Genomic DNA, 18,684 nt, shown 5'->3' on the forward strand with positions numbered 1-18,684 from the left:
AGATCTTGATGATTTTTCTTTTACACATAAAGGGTCTATTAGTACAGTGGACAATGTATTGGTTTTGGATTCAGCAAAATCAGAGTTCAATTCCTATCTCAAACACTAGATGTATGATCTTAGGTATGCCAATGAACCTCATATATAAAGTGCTTTATAAACCTTAAAAGCTATATTGATGCTATTATAAATCAAATATCTATTTTGTGTGGGCTTGACATAGTAATGATCACCATAATAATCACATGTGATAAACAAGCACCTAGTAAATAGTCCAAAAAAATCAAGATATACATAGGAAATAGAGATAAGAACAGGAGAATGTTATAAATACTCAACTATGCTATATAAACAATTAGAAAATTAAATAATAGAAGAGGATAGAATGCTGAGCCTAGGGTCAGGAAGACCTGAATTCAAATCCAGCCTCAGATACTTATTGGCTCTGTGACCCTGTGCAAGTCACTTAATCCTGTTTGTCTCAGTTTCCTCATCTGCAAAAGGAACTGGAAATGGCAAACCCTTCAAGTATCTTTGTCAAGAAAACTCCAAATGAAGTCACTAAGAAATGAATGAAAGAAAAATCTAGGGACACAATACTTTGGTCTTGCTACCTTGCATTCAGGAAGATCTGTATTGAAGTTTCACTTCTGACACATACAGATTGTGTGACCTTGGACTAAGAGTAATTTAACTCCATAGTATTTCATGTTAACTTCTTAGAAAACAAATTTAAAGGATGATACCTATCTGTACTTGAATGGAGAAAGAGTTCCCTACATCCATGAAATCTCAAGTCTAATTTTTTAAAAATTTAAAATTAAGGCACAGATGATGAGGAAAAAAATTAATATTTGACTTAAGCCCTGAAAGGTAGGTAGGATGTGGAAAGATAAAAAAGATGTGTTTTGGTCAAGGGCGATAGTAGAAACAAAGCGGGAATAAGTATAAATTGAGAAAAAGCAATTAAACTTTGATTTGATTAAAACAAAGGGTTCACATTAAGGCATAATAGGATATAAGTCTATATAGGAAAATTGGGCATTTTGGAATTGCTCTAATAAGGTGCCACCACAGAGAGTCAGATAGGGCAGTAATATAATGACAATATTATTTTAGGAAAGTAAGCTTAGCATGAGTGAGCCCAGTCTGAATGCAATGGGTCCAAACTTAAATGCAGGAAGACTACTCAAAAGATTGCTACAAATGAATGATACCTTAGACAAGAAGGAGAACAGAAAACAGGAGAGAAAAGGATTGGTGATTTCTTCCCATAAATAACGAGGTGGACAACTACAAATGTGCAATGCTGCATATGCTATATGAATTCGGATACTTTTATTGAAAGGTTTTTCCTATTGAAGGTAGGGTCATAAATGGAAGTAAATTGTTAAAAACAACAAAAAAAAGCATCAATAAAGCTTTAAGAAAAAAAGGGGAGACATTTCAAAGAAAGAATTGACAATAAATGGTGATTGATTATGGAAAATAACAAAAAAAATTGAGAAACAGAATCTTCATGTGAAAGAAAATGATAAAGCCAAACTTACTAAGGTAACAGCCTAAGTAGACAATATGGCCAGTTAGAAATATGGAAATAGTTCCAAATTGTTAATTTGCATTTAAAAAAATAAGATTTGTTGCCCTGTTACCATGTGGGCATAATTATGTACTCAAACTTAAATTAGGGGTTGGGACTAATATAACTATAAATATCAGAATAGCTATCTATAAAGTATGGCTTGGGTATGCCTAGGTATTCTTGTACAACCAGCTCATGTTCTCCCAACCTATATGGATATTAGTATATTCATAAATTTTAATTAAAGTTATAAGAAAAAGTAATTCCTTGCAGAGAGTTAGTATAAAGAGAATAGAGGGCCACATTTTGATTTTGGGTGTAACAGTTCTTACATTTAGATTGGATAATGAATAAGAAGGTACAGTAGAGATAAAAAAAAAGTGGTCAAAGAAGAACGACATGTCAAACATGGGCATTATAGTTTATGTGTCTGTTTAGAAGGGGAAGATATAAAGATAGAGAAACTTTCTGGCATTTTAAATCATGTTATTAAAATAGTTGTTCATTTTACTTTTATGTGGTACTAAATTGTCAATACCTAAACAAGTCCAATGGACTGTGAAACTTTGGACAAGTCATTTATCCTTGCTGAGCTTCATTTTTTATATGTTTAAAATAGTCTAAGGTATCTGTCTACTTATAAAGTTACATAACTGACAGGTTATAGATTAACCTAATGATGGCAGACAAGAAGCAGAATGCAACAAGCTCTTTTAAAAAACCCACCTCTCTTCTCTGACCACTTCTTTTTATTTTTGTCTCATTTTTGTGGAGACAAAAATTACCCTGAATGATTGAAACAGAAGCTGAGGCAGAGCTCCAAGCCAAAGTAGTTTATGAAAGGAACCTGGCTCCCTCTAATAAAGTGGGCATCAGATATTCCTCATGATCTGAGATGCCCCCTCCTTGCAGAGTCCTATTTTTATAGGTTTTGATACCCAGACATTCTAAAGCAACTCTTCAAAATACAAAACTAAAAAAAAAAAAAAAAACCAATTCCATTGGTTGACATATGACAGATAAACTAAAATAAGTAAAAATTATATATCAGCAGGGTCATGAGTTGAATGAAGCAAGAATTATCTCTACTGACTAGATTCTAGGTCACAGGATTGATGGGTTTTTCTTAGATTAGGTAAGAGGAGATGGTACAAGCAATACATGCATTCCTAGGACATATGAGAGGGACTTTCCATACCATGCAACCACTTATATATTTTCAGTTTGGTCATGGAATCTGAGCAAAATAGAATGGAGATATATGTGTATTTTTACCAAAGTTTGTAAACAAGCAATAAATATTACATTTAAGTTTAAGAATTAATGTAGGGGTCTTTCTATTAGAATCTTTATTCCTATATAATTTATACAATATATGAATTAATACACTGCTTATTCTTATACACATTATTAATTGACTGACTCACTATATTTTATTAAATAAATATATTGAAATGATTAATAACTATTACTTCTTAATAGAACCATAGTGAATTAATATTGATTAGAGTTAGAATAGGGGTTCTCATTGAATCAACTCTCCAATTTTAAAATTTAATCTAATTAAATTTAAGTTAAAAATTAATTCATTAGCATTCCCTCCATTACTTTCTTGTCTATGTCTCAATAGAATAATAAGCTTTGATTTCTATCATTTGCTGATTTCCCAGGTATAAATGTTCATAGTGAAAATTTAACAATTGGCTCTTGTGACCTGGTTTGGATTGACTCTAAGATATTCTTGTACAAATGGAAGGGAATAGGCATTTACATAGCTCTAACTACTTTCAAGGCATTGTTTTAAGGTCCTTACCTCATATTATCTTATTCAATATGACCTCATTCAATCCTACAGCAACCCCGAAAAGTAGATGTTGTTATTTTTCCCATTTTACTGTTGAGAAAATAGAGCTTAACTGACTTTCCCAAAATTATACATTTAATAAATATGGATAAGTATCTTCTCTTCCTGATTCCAGGCTAGCACTCTATCCACTATGCAACCTAGATGCCTCCAATTATTTCTTTGCCAGAAGATGTGAATGTAAATAGTATACCATGTATTTTTAAGTCCTTCTCTTCCTTCTCATTTTCCCTCTCATCTTTTGGTCACTTATAGTAAATGAAAGGTAGTTAAAAAGATTTTAAGTCAACAAGGACAAGTTGATCATTAATTTTTGTTCCTTCCCCTTTCTGATTTTCTTATCTATCTTGTCTCCATCTTATCTTCTATCCTATCCATCTATCTTTTCATGTTTGCATCTTTCATTTCTCTATATACCCCTGTCTTTTTTTTAATAAAATACAAAACTTCCCTCCCCCATTGCACAAATTGTCTCTGGTGACTGTAATTTTCCTAATTTCTTAGCTACCACTTTGCTTTTGCATCCTATACTAATAGAAATAAATCATACTATATATGCCAATGTATTTCAAAGCACACATGTAAGTGAGTCACTCCTGAAAGGGGAGTGAAACCATTCCCAAATGAACAGTATTTTACAGGAATCCCCTTGGGAGTGTTTTCACAGTGGGAAAAGTACTTTTTGGCATGGAAAGGCACTTATTACAACTGTTACTTTTGGTCCTTTAAAAGAGGTTGCTATATGGCTAAAATTATGGGACATGATAATCTTGGAAGATTGGGGGCGAGCTAAAGGACAATGGAGAAAGGCACAGTGGGTACTAAAGGAGGCTGTCTTGTAAAAAAGTGGTTTAAAATAAAATATAAATATAAAAACATAAAGTAGAAGACATTTTTGATTGCAAAAGGAGGTTGACTAATCATGCAGTGAGAGTAAGGGATGAAAAACAAGCCTATGTGCTCCACTAATATCCAGAAAATATTATAAGACCTAGAGAAAGTGTTCTTTCATGTTGGGTATATTTTCTATTGAAAATTTTTCAAAGAACACAGAAAATAATTACACAGGATGAAAAGGGACAAATGAATTGGACTCTGCAATGAGGGTAATTGATAAGATCATGGACCCATTGGAGTATCAAATTAGAGAACAATATATAATTTTAAGCTGTCAAAACAGAATATAATGCAACAATTCTGGACTTAGGATGAAGTTTTAGCCAAAACTATAACCAATCTTCTCCTTATTGAATTTAGTAATATTTATTTTGGAATGAAAAAATGAGATTCTTTTCTATTATTGTTTCAATAACATAATGATTTGATTAAAAAAGACTATAAGAAAATGAATGTATCCAGTAAATATTCAAATTGATCTTTTATGTGTGCTAATGTCTTGACAATTGGAGGTAGAGCCAAGATGATAGAGAATATACAGGACTTTGTCTGAGCTCTTCCTGGCTTCCCTCAGAATCAACACCAAATGAAGTGTCTGAGATTTGACCCACAAATATTTGTAGTGTAACAAATTTCCAGCAGAAGATATTTTGGAAGGACTTCAGGAAAAGTCTATCTCAATGGGGTAAGGGGACCATAGCCCAGCACAGGGAGGCCCCATGCAGGGAATCCATTGGGAGGTTCTTAGCTAAGCTATAGCAGCATTGGCTACTCTATCCTGGGTTAGAAGTCAGTGGATCAACAGATTAGCTGTGAGATCTGGAATCACAGAAGACAAATAGTGAGCCCCTAAACCTCAAAATAACATGTGGGACTTGGCCATATCCAATCCACCAGGAAGGACGCCTTCAGCACCACACACTCCAGAGCACTGTTAAACCCCTGTCATCCTGTAAAGGAAGCTGGGGACAATCTACCCTGTGCCCACAGAGCAGACTTAAACCTTTAAAAATGATAAAAATGGTCTTGAACAATTCATAGGTATGGTGATAGTTTGTGAAAATCATGAAAATGACAATCTATTATGAAGTACACCAATTCCCTCCAGTTTGGGTTGTAAAGTGTCTTTACAAATAGGAAAAGTCATATAAACAGTATCTTTTCCAGGCAAAGGATTAGCTGTTTACAAAAAGTTAATGAACAAAGAAAGAAAAAAAAAGTCTATGCTCATAGAAGCAAAGCCAAAATCAACAGAACATTCCAATAAAGACTCACTTTCTTATTCATGACTTTGGAAAGTGAGGCATTTGTAAGGTCAGGATTTAAACTAATGGGGGGTAGGAAAAATCATGATTTCAATTTTCCTGACAAAAATTAAAAAGCTGCTATACTTGCCATGTTTAAAAATCAAAGGAAAAGTATGTCTTGACATCAACATTTAAAAGCCAAGAAGACAGTGGAATGAAGACCACCCAATGTCAGAACATAGTACTGAAGTAATGTAGTAAATTTAGAGACTAAGAATTTTGGATACTTCATTAGAAAAAATATATAGATTATAATGCAATATTAGGCACACATTTTATAAGAAAAGATATTTTTTAAATGTAACTTTAGTCACATAACTGGTTGTCTTAATGTTTCTTTTATCATTATTGCTATGATTGGGCAAAGTTATACAGTATTACTTTTTAGTCATATATCATTATAGCTTAAAGGAATCCTAGAAAACAGAAAATTCAAACTCTTCATTTTTATAAATGAGGAAACTAAAATCCAAGAGTAGTTGTTCAAGGTCATAGATTTTATTATTGAGAGTTAGTAGTGGATCTCAGGTTGGCTATTTCTTGACTGCTTGCTTTTTCATTCTTCCATCCTGTCCTTCAGTCTGGACAACAGTTGACATTCATGCAACTTTCAAAAAACTTATCAATAAACCAATATTGCAGTTCTCCAAACATTTGAAGGCAGCATTCATATGTTCCATATGCAAGATATACACAGGATGAAGGCACGGGATATCAAGACATTTTCAGGAGAATTTTTTTTTGAGATTTGGACTTTCAAGTTGTCTTCATTATGCTGTGGAGTAGAGTTGTCAAAGACTTGGATTGTGGCCCAACTAGATTAAAATGTAATTGGGAAATATTTAACAAAATAAATACATATATAATAGACTTTAAATAATGTTAATCTGTGATTTGCTAAGAAAATATGCATCCAAAGAGTTTTATGTACTTCCATATATTCAATTTTCATTGGTGTTCCAAAATACCAGCTGTCTGTCTGAAATAGGATCTACCAAAGAAATAACATCTAAATTCATACCTAGAGGCAGACTGATGGATAAAAATGACTCATATTCTTTAAATTTTGACTTAGTTCAGAGAATTGCCAATAACTTCCATGGGTACTATAATTTGTTCAAGTGACAAATTGAACTTCAATGCAGTCAAAATTAAAAGGAAGTAGGAAATTAGAAAAAAATAAATTTCTTATAAAGGCCTCATTTCTCAAATATATAGAGAACTCAGTCAAATTTATCAGAATTTAAGTTATTTCATGATTGATAAATGGTCAAAAATTGTGAATGGGTATTTTTTAGACAAAGGAAACAAAGCTACCTATAGTCATGGGAAATAAATGCTTTAAATCAATATTAGAGAAATGTAAATTAAAACAGTTCTGAGGTACTACTTCAAATCTATCAAATTGGCTGTGATAGAAAAGAAAATGACAAAGGGATGGAGGGGATGGGGAAAAACTGCAATCATTCCCAATAAGATCAGGAGTGAAACAAGGTTGCCTACTATCACCATTACTATTCAATATTATTTTAGAAATGTTAGCTTTGGCAATAAGAGTTGAGAAAGAGATTAAAGGAATTAGAGTAGACAATGAGGAAATCAAATTATCACTCTTTGCTGATGATATGATAGTATACTTAGAGAACCCCAGAGATTCTACTAAAAAGTTATTAGAAATTACCCACACTTAGCAAAGTTGCAGGATACAAAATAAACCCACATAAATAATCAGCATTCTTATATATCACTAACAAAATCCAACAGAGCTACAAAGAGAAATTCCATTTAAAGTAACTACAGATGGTATAAAATACTTGGGAATCTATCTGCCAAGGGAAAATCAGAAACTTTATGAGCAAAAATTAGAAAACATTTTTCACTCAAATTAAGTCTTATCTAACCAATTGGAAAAATATACAATGAAGGTGGCCTAGCTATACCAGATCTAAAATTATATTATAAAGCAGCAGTTACCAAAACCATTTGATATTGGCTAAGAAATAGATTAGTTGATCAGTGAAATAGGTTAGGCTCAAAGGACAAAACAGTCAATAACTACAACAATCTAGTGTTTGACAAACCCAAAGACCCCAGCTTTTAGGATAAGAACTTACTGTTTGACAAAAATTGCTGGGAAAATTGGAAACTAGTATGGCAGAAACTATGCATCGATCCATACTTAACACCGTACACCAGGATAAGATCAAAATGGGTTCATGACCTAGGCATAAAGAATGAGATTATAAAATAAATTAGAGAAACACAGGATACTTTACCTCTCAGATATGTGGAAGAGGAAGGAATTTATGACCAAAGAAGAACTAGAGATCATTATTGATTACAAAATAAAAAATTTTTATTATATCAAATTGAAAATTTTTTGTACAAACAAAACTAATGCAGACAAGATTAGAAGAGAAGCAATAAACTGGGAAAATATTTTTACAGTCAAAGGTTCTGATGAAGGACTCATTTCCAAAATATATAGAGAAGTGACTCTAATTTATAAAAAATCAAGCCATTCTCCAATTGATAAATGGTCAAAGGATATGAACAATTTTCAGATGAAGAAATTGAAACTATTTCTAGCCATATGAAAAGATGCTCCAAGTCACTATTAATCAGAGAAATGCAAATTAAGACGACTCTGAGATATCACTACACACCTGTCAGACTGGCTAGAATGACAGGGAAAGGTAATGTGGAATGTTGGAGGGGATGTGGGAAAACAGGGACACTAATGCATTTTTGGTGGAATTGTGAATACATCCAACAATTCTGGAGAGCAATTTGGAACTATGCTCAAAAAGTTATCAAACTGTGCATACCCTTTGATCCAGCAGTGTCACTACTGGGCTTATATCCCAAAGAGATCTTAAAGAAGGGAAATGGACCTGTATGTGCAAAAATGTTTGTGGCATCCCTCTTTGTAGTGGCCAGAAATTTGAAACTGAGTAGATGCCCATCAATTGGAGAATGGCTGAATAAATTGTGGTATATAAATATTATGGAATATTATTGTTCTATAAGAAATAACCAACAGAATGATTTCAGAAAGACCTGAAGAGACTTACACGAACTAATGCTGAGTGAAATGAGCAGGGCCAGGAGATCATTATATATTTCAACAACAATACTATATGATGATCAATTCTGATGGACCTAGCCATCTTCAGCAATGAGATGAACAAATCAGTTCCAATGGGGCAGTAATGAACTGAACCACTACACCCAACAAAAGAACTCTGGGAGATGACAAAGAACCATTATATTGAATTCACAATCCCTATATTTTTGCCTCCCCACATTTTGGATTTCCTTCATGGGCTAATTGTACAATATTTCAGAGTTCGATTCTTTTTGTACAGCAAAATAATGGTTTGGTCATGTATACTTATTTTGTATTTGATTTATACTTTAATATATTTAACATCTACTGGTCATCCTGCCATCTAGGGGAGGGGGTGGGGGGAAGGAGGGGAAAATTGGAATAAAATGTTTGGTAATTGTCAATGCTGTAAAATTATCCATGCATATAACTTGCAAATAAAAAACTATTAAATAAAAAAGAGGGACCCATGCATTGCTGGTGGAATTGTGAACTAGAGCAACTAATCTGTAGAGCAATTTGGAACTATGCCCAAAGGACTATAAAATGGTTCATATTCTTTGATCTAGCAGTATCTCTACCAGGTTTGTATCCCAAAGTGATTAAAAAACAATGATGAAAAGGACATACATACACAAAATATATTTATAGAAGCTATTTGTATTGGCAAATTCTTGAAAATTGAGGGAATTTAGGAATTTACAATTTAGGAATAACTAAATAAGATGTGGTATATGTGTAATGGAATTAATCACTACTGTTCTATAAGCAGTGATGAATAGATTGATTTCAGAAAGAAACTAAAAAATTGAAGGGATTAGTACCTAGAGAACACTGTATACAGTAAAGGTAATATCATATGATGATCAATTATAAATGACTTAGCTATTTTAATCAATAAAACTATCCAAGAAAATTCTAAGGGATTTATGATGAAAGTGTTATCCACCTCCAGAGAAATAACTGATGAAGTCTGAACATAGATTGACACACAACTTTTACTTTATTTTTCTTGCTTTTTTTAAAACAATATTGATAATATGGAAAGATGTTTTATAGAATTTCACATATATAATTGATATCACACTTCTTGCTTTCTCAATGGATGGATTAGATTTGGGAGGGAGAGAGAGAATTCAGAACTCAAAATTTAAAAATAATGAATGTTAAAACTCAATAATGATTTTTTTTAATCAAGTAAAAGAAGAAAATAAGGGAGGAATGCTGGCAAAAACTATAAGAATATTAAAAATATGAATGAAAACTTTCAAAAAAGAAAATATGATCCATCTTGATCCTGATGTTAGATATATGAATTATGCAATCTATAGTAATACTGAGCTAATTACTAATAACTTGACAGAATATAAAAGTAAATATTCAGGTATAATGTTTTGATTTATATTTCCCCCATACTTTCTTGAACACATACACACAATCTATAATTTTCCCCCTTAATATAGGTTCCTCGATAGAATGTTTCACAAGTAAGACCAACTGCTTACTCTAAGCCTTTGTTTTCTGACTAAATAAATGATTTCCAATTCCAAGGAAGTGGCTACTAAAAGATAATAATCTAATGAAAAAGTAATACTGATAAAAATACATTTTAATATTGAGTTATTTAGGGACTCTAAATTATTTTTCAAGTCTTGACATCTAGGCATTGTATGATACTTGAGAAAATATTAATTTCTCTCATGCCTGAGTTTCATTTGAAAAGAAAGAGATATAAATTTGAGTTTATCACTTGATACCTGAAAGCATCAACTTTGCTGTTATTATCACTAAAATAACTAATGCAAAAGCAAGCCAACCTTATCCTATGATCAGTTATGAATATATATCCTCACTTTACTTCCTGACAATAGGACAAAGACACTGTTGAAGGTGTTTTTCCATCTTTAAGCAGCTCTACTTCTATGCCCCACACTCCATTTTAGACAAACTCTAGTTAACACTACAAGACTGTGAGTTTTTGAATAGTGAACATCAACTTTTTTCCTCCTAGACACATCCATACTACATCCTAACCACTTTTATTCCAATGCTGCTTCATTCATACCTTCCCCAATAACCCTTTCTACTTCTAACCTTAAAAATAGTAATCAAATTAAATCAACACTACTTTTCCTAGAAAGTATTTATATCAAACATCCTATAATACCAATTACCTTTCTTTGTCAATAACTTTTCTGTTCATAATTTCTCATTCACTATCATTTACTACCAGATGCAGTGCCTTCTCATATTAGAATGAAAACTTAAAAAACTTTATTTCAAGTTATTTGATATCAGAGACTATCTTGTTTGCTAGTGTTTGTATATCCAGTAAGTAATATCCTACCTGGCACACAATAAACAATTAAATAAACTCATTTATTAATTATAATTTAACTCATTTATTCATAGGTACTTGTGATGCATCTAAAAGAAAACCAGACTGCTTTAAACTAGCTATAGGATTTATTGATTTTTAAAGCTCTGGTGTACACAAATACCAAGAGTATATGTGTGCCAATCTGGATTTCTGGCTCAATTTTTCATTTGTCTTAGAGATAATTTTAGGAAAAATAGGATCGAACACTATAGGTTGGTCAAAGTGACATACGTTATTAGAAATAACACTATGTTACATTAATTTGGAAGGGCCAAACCAGTTAGAATCTTTTTATAAGGTACTAATCTAATTAAAGCAGACCCCAAACACTTTTTGTATATGCTAATCATGCATAATCTAAGTAAGGATCCACTACAGAATTCCAGCAGGAGCCGGAAGAATTCTACTGGTTTCATGGTTACATTATGGGTTTTTGAATCATTACAGCTGTGCTGGTTTGCCTTTTCTCTTTCCTTTCTTTGGTGGAAAGAAGGAAAGAAGTAAAAGGAAGGAAGGAAAGAAAGAAGGAAGGAAGTTAAAGGAAGGAAGGAAAGAAGAAAGTAGATGCAATAGAGTAAAGAGAAGGAAGGAAGGAAGGAAGGAAGGAAATAAAAAGAAGGAAGGAAAAAGAAAGCAAGGAAGTAGAAACAAAGAAGGAAGAAAGATAAGTAAAGAAGAAAGGAAGGAAGGAAGGAAGGAGGAAGGAAGAAAGGAGGAAAAAAGGAAGCTAGGAAGGCAGGGAGGGAGGAAGGAAGAAAGGAAGGGGTGAAAAAAGCAAGAAGAAAGCATTTATTAAGTATCACTTTGTCCTAGGTATTGTGCAAAGAAGTTTACTAATATTTATAGAAGAGACCCAGTTTATTTATTTATATAAGAAGACCTGGTTTAAATAACTTGTTGAGGGTTCCATAGCTAGTCTTCATGACTCCATGTTGAGCATTCTATCCATTGTAAGAGACCATCTGGCCAGTGTGTGTGTGTGTGTGTGTCTGTATGCATACACACGTGTACACATCTGTATGTTCTTTTGGGGGTTATGATTTCTAAAGAATAATAATTGCTTCTTTTAATCCAGTCTTTGGGAATTCACCTAGGTGTGATAGAGTCTTAAGTGCATCGGATTTAGAGTCACAGGAGATCATGTATTAATGCAGACTTATGAAGGTTGAGAGTGCCAAGTTCCAATACCTTCTTATCACTTTTGTTACCACAGCAGAGTCCTTGGTCACAGGCTTAGTGTTAGAAGTAAGAGGGTCCTCCCAATAGGCACACATTTTCCAATCCAGTCCTTGGGTTCCTATGTTCCTTACTTTAAGATTCTGCTTATAGGTGTAGCTGCTGAGATCATTAAGTATAACTCTTATTATAGTTTTTACTTCTAAAAAGAGAATTGATGTAGCTGGGAGGTAGAGAACAGACAGAAATCAGCAGCTGATGGAAGTGGGCAAACAGAAAGTGAATCAATTGAAGTTTTATTGAGGTAAGATACACCTATAATGATGGGTGGTCAGAGAAAATGGACATAGGGTACTGTGCTGGAGTCTTGCATAAATTTAGATGCCCAACATGATTGAAGTGAGTAAGTTTTTATAGAGCTGTCATCTGAGACAATAGGATCCATCACTGGGGGAGGAACAGGAAAGATTGGACCTGGGGTGCAGGTCAAGGTTCAGGGCTAGTATTGATTCAGTTTGGGAGTTGGGAGAATTGGGAGAAATATCTGCTATTTGATGGCTAGTTGATATTATATATCTCCCCACACCTCCAAGCTTAAGACCTTATACATCTTACTCTGACAAATTAACTCAAGAATTTTTGAGCATCCCCAAAGCTTATTTGTTAAATGAGTGAGGGAGGCTACTCTGTTCCTTACCACTGGGTCCAAATCTTAATTTTGTTAGTCTCTCCACAGATCACTTCTCCTGACTTCAATTTCTATGTTTTAGCAAATGATAGTTTGGATTAAATGATTTCTAGGATTTTTTGGGCCTTAATTTAATGATTTCTCAGTCCCTAAACAACATTCTGAGAATCTGGATCAACTGGATTTCAGGAGCACTATTTAAGTAACCCAAGTCTAGCTATGTAAGGAAGAAAAACATGGTGATATTTGGTTTTATTTTGTTTGTTTCTTAGAACTGTTATCAGTTCTATGGCTGATGGTAGCAGCTTTCTGGAAAAAAAAGTTTCTGATAATTAAACTAAAGAGTGATTTTTTTTTTTCTTTGAGAAAGATATAGTCAAGGCCTTCAGTGGAATCAAGAAGCTGAAAGGAGAGGGAGCCATGTATCTAGAAAGACCACATTTGTGAACATCTGGCAGAGACTCCATGTATGGCAGGCCAGCATCTAATAGAGTTGTGTTTAAGAGACCAGCAAGGAACAGACCTGAGCAGCATGATGACACCATTAGATGTTAACAACCCTACAGTATTGCATATTCAAGTTACTACTCTATGCATGCTCCCTATCACAATTGATGTCTATATATGTGCTCCTTTTCTGGCTACATATAAGACCTATATGTATGTCTTTCTATGTGTCTTCCATACCAAATAGTCATTTGGACTATTTATGCCTGACCTGTGGTAGAGACTTTCAATTTTATATTGGTGTGATAAGCCATAGCCAGATAGGTTATATATTGACATCATGACCTTATTTTGATTTTCTTTGGGCACAAAGGATAAACAATTAACAGCAGCAACAACAATAAGAAAAAAAAAAAAAATATATATATATATATATATATATATATATATATATATATATATGTCTTCTGAATGTGTGTTCAAGCTCTCCAAAAATGATTATGCTTTGTGAGAGAATATGTTCCAACATTATGAAAGAAAAAAAATTTTTTTTTTCTATTTTTGTTGCTACTCCCCATGTAGAGGACTGGAACTCTGAAAAGGTATATTTGAATCAACAACAGGAGGGTCTTTATAGTTAAGCATCTACTCAGTATAAGATAATGGTTCTCTAAACATATACTTAATGTGATATGGTGATGTAATGGTGCATGCTCAGTGTGCTGTATGATGTAATCTTACTGAGGTATTAAAGGGAGTCTCAGCCACAGAAAGGGTCTCTCTCAGCCACAGACACAGAGAAGACTCAGGCTCCAGACTCCAGATTCCAGATTCCATTTTTGACCATCCTCCTGGTGGCTCTCCTGCCTCTTGCACTCCTCCACTAAGATCAAGGCTGGTCCAGAGGTCCTTCAGAAAGCTAGCCCGAACATTACAATTTCCTTTTATTAGATTATGTTCTCTGTGTATTGTTGTATTCATCCTTCATCAACAAAGAGGATCAATGCCATCATCAGTACTATCTTGACTTGCATGTGAATGTATTTAAATGAGGCAGAACTGCACAAAGTCATAAGCCTCATTTTTTTTCCCCCACAGTCATCTATGTCCAGTAGTAAAATAAAAACCAAGATATCTGGCAATGATCCAGGATACATTGGATGATCTTTCTAAATTAAAGTCTTTCTTATTTTTAAATATTAAAAGTAAACATGTGTAGGGCTCATGAGCTACGATTTTGAGTGCATGCAAACAAATAGGTCATCTTCAACCCAAGTTAGCTGTACTCTTGGGGATCTGTCCTGTGAGTTAGGGGTGCCCTTAGGTACCATAATGAAAAAAATATTTAATTATTAATTAAGCACTATTTCCTTGATTTTTTGTCAAATAGGCTCATTTACACCTTTTGTTTTCTGCTGGTGGTGTTGCTATTCACCACAACCAATTGCCAAAGAGGAAGTTTTGTAATGAAAAAAGAAAATCACACATTTACTCTTTAAAATCAAGGACATATGGGAGGATAGAAATATATACAAAATTACTGTATACATTGTTCATAATAAAGAAGACATGAAACATCCATTAGGATGTTTGACTGATCTTGACATAGTTTTCATGAAAGCAAAACAACCATTGATTCAGCAAGGGTTTTGCCAGTATAAGCAATGTAAAGTTGGATTTTTTGAGTTTGGTTAATTGCTTCAGTACTAGGGTGGAGTACCATTAAATCTTTCACTTTCTACCAAGAGCACACTAAAGCCCTTCCCACATACCTATGGCATGAATCATTTCTGGAACTGGAATTCCAATAAACTTACCAGGAAAGTAATAGACAAGATGAATTACACTTTAACACAGTCAGTGGTTGTCAGATTTTTTATTTTATTTTTATGGTTGTAACCATGGTGACTTATAAAGTAAATGAGTCTAAAAGAAAGTCATAACAAGAAGTACTGCAGTCAATATGGAATCACCCTCCAATATATATTTCAAAAAATTTATTATATTATGTTTATGTATAGTAACATGCCACATGTCATAAATTTTGAAGCTTTTAAAATAAAAGTCAGATAACAGAACAACATATCTAGTCTATACAATGATGATAGAAGAAATCAAACAGAAAAGAGGCAGTGATAAAAATAATAGATTGTCCATATGGAAGAAAAATTGAATCAAGACAATATATTTCTATGCCTGGAAATATTTCTTAGTGAAACAAAGACCATAACATGAAATATGAGAAGTAAGGAAAAAATGCTTGAAATGAAGATGAGCAATAACTTTATAGTATTAACAGGTATACCTCAAATTATCCAATTGATATTTTAAAACATTTCAAGGAAATGACATTCATTGCACCATTTTCAGAAGGAATTGAAGTTCAGAAATGTGTTAGTTTTGGTTAAAGGATATTGGAAATATTCCAGAACATTAAGTAGGTTAATATGTTCAAAGAAAATATTTTCAGAGTTGGAAGAGACTGTATTTTTTAACTAAATCCTGAAAAGAAACAATCTCTCCAACTCTGCCAAAGACCTTCTAGTTACCACTGACAATTCAGTCTACTTTGGAATAGCTATAAATTTTGGGAATCTTTCCCTTACATTAAGCTTAAATCAGCTCTCTGCCACTTTCACTGATTGTTCTGAGCTTTATCTTCTAGTTATGGATAGAGCAATCCTTTTTCTTCATGGTAGGTCCTTCAAAAAGTCAGAAATCATGATTTCCTTTCTCCATCTGTCCTCCAACTTGAATATCCTCAATCCTTGAGATGAGTTTGTAAAGCTCTCACCATCCTAAAAATGATCTATAGCTTTCTATTAAGATAATTATCACAACTCCAACCCCCAAAACACACACACACACACACACACACACACACACACACACACACACACACACCCCTCAGCAGATTACCAAATTTCATTAAGTAATTAGTACTTTTGTGGCTATTCTCTTTGAATTCCCTCTTTTTCCCTCATCCTAATCTGTCCCTTCTTTCATTATTTGCATCAGTTTCTGATGAAGAAATGACCCTTCTTATCACTAATGTCACCCTGCATACCTTTGGTCCAGTTTTCCCTAGTAGATTGTCCAAATACAGGCTCTTTCAAAAATTGTCAGTTTCCCCCTCGTCAACATTTTTTCCCTACAAATATGTCTGAATTCCCCATTTTGTTTTTCACCACAACCTTCCCAATTAGCCAGTCCATCAACAAGCATTTATTAAGCACTTCCTATGTTCTAGAGACTGTTCTAGATGTGATAGAAAAAGCAAAAAGAATCCTCATCTCACCTTTTATCACCCACTGCTTAATAATTGGCCTTCAAACTGCTCTGCCTTCAATCTCTTCTCCTCTATGTTATTTTTCAGTTTCCAAATCTGATCATTCTATGACTCACAGCCCTCTAATGGCTTTCTAATGGCTACTGAATAAAGTTTCAATTTCTTAAATAAGCATTTAAAGGTATTCAAAAACCGAATCTCTTATTATTTTATTGTTGTTATTCAGTTGTTCAGTCATGTCTAGCTTTCTGTGACCTCATGAAACAGAACACATCAGGCCTTTCTCTAGTTTACTATCTCATGAAATCTGTCCAAGTTCATGCTGTCTGTTTCCATGATTATTCATCTCATCCTCAACTGTCCCCTTTTTCTTTTGTCTTCAAACTTTCCAATACTGAGGTCTTTTCTAATGAATTCCATCTTCTCATTTTGGGGTGAAAGTATTTAAGTTTTAGCTCTAATATTTCACCTTCCAACGAAGAATTAAGATATTTAAGTATTTGCTGATTTGATCTCCTTGATGTCCAAGGGACTCTTGCAAATTTTTTCTAGAATTACATTTCAAAAGTGTTGATTCTATAGCACTCAGCTTTCCTTATAGTCTAATTCTCACAGTCCAGCATAGACATTGGATAAAACATAGTTTTGAGTATATAGACCTATTATCCAGATGTGCCATAGCTTACCTTTTAATGAGCAAGCTTCTTTTAATTTCATAGCTGTAGTCATCATCTGCAGGGATATTTGAACCCAAGAATATAAAATCTGAGAACCCCAAAATAAAAAATCTGATGACATTTCTATTTCTTCTTCCTCTATTTGTCAGGAAGTGATGGAACTATCTTATATATTGGGGTTTTTTTATGTTAAGCTTCAAGTCAGTTTTTACATTCTTATTTTTTTCATCCTTATAAATAGGCCTCTGAATTCTTTTTCATTTTTCCAAGCTTCATAGATGGAATTTATTTTCCAGAATTTATTTTCTGTAATCCATGCTTAACTTCATACTAGGATGAGACATGGAGTATGACTTCTTACAGTACAATTTTCAGAAGTCATTCTGGGAAGTAAATATAAGATAACACTTCATCGAGGAATTATTTATTGACAGATATATTTCCTCCAGTGGCATGAATCTCAATGTTTATATAATTTAACAGATGATCTTTAAAAGTAGAGATGGCCAGTCTGTGTTGATCTATGTTGCTTGATTATGTTTATTTATTAGATAGTTCTTTTTATATTCCCTTTATTTCTTTCTCTAGGATTTTTAATTGGGAAAGGAGACCAAAGAAAGATAAGGAAAGAGAGGAGGTGAAGTCAAGATATCAAAGAGTAGACACATCTTTATCTGTGCTCCTCCTAGTCTTCCTCAGATCAACACCAGATCAAGCCTCTGAAGTGGTTTTGAAGTGATAGAACCCACAAATATTTTGAGTATAACAAGGTGTGTATCAATTGGGCAGGGAAAGAGGCTTCAGAGGCTAAACTCAGCATAAGGAACCTGGGGCATGGAAGGAGAGCTTTGTAGCATCCCAAACTGGGAATCTACTGGGGGGCTTTTAGGCTACTCTGCCCTGGTTACAAGCCAGTTGATCACCAAAGCAAATACAAAAGACAAATAGTAAGCCTCTGAACCCCAGAAAAGTGCCAGAGTTGGCCATGCCTACCTAGCACTGGAAGTCAATTAGCAAGAAAAGCCCCAGGGCAACCTAAAGTGGCTGTCACCCCTTTGCCTTAAGAGAAGACCTCAATCTTTACAAAAAGAGCAGAAAGCAAAGAGAATGCTAACCATAGATAGCTTTTTTTAGAGAAAGAGAAGAACAGCCCTCATACATGGATGATCCTAAAGCCAAATCATCTCTGGATAAAACCTCAAAGGATGATATGAGTTGGTCCCCATTTCATAAAGCTCTCTTGGAAGAATTCAAAAAGGATCTTAAAA

At 33.6% G+C, this 18,684-nt stretch overlaps 1 protein-coding gene across 1 annotated transcript in view; it reads left to right on the forward strand.

Moving 5' to 3' along the window:
* The window catches only part of MXRA5 (matrix remodeling associated 5), a 58,565-nt gene extending 40,078 nt beyond the window's left edge, over positions 1-18,487 (forward strand). The window contains exon 8 of the mRNA XM_031959039.1: positions 18,005-18,487. The gene's annotated coding sequence lies outside the window, so the exon portion shown is untranslated. The remainder of the gene's footprint in view (positions 1-18,004) is intronic.
* Positions 18,488-18,684: the final 197 nt, after the last annotated feature.

The sequence above is a fragment of the Sarcophilus harrisii genome, chromosome 3 (genome assembly GCF_902635505.1).
Source record: "Sarcophilus harrisii chromosome 3, mSarHar1.11, whole genome shotgun sequence".
Lineage (NCBI taxonomy): Eukaryota > Metazoa > Chordata > Mammalia > Dasyuromorphia > Dasyuridae > Sarcophilus > Sarcophilus harrisii.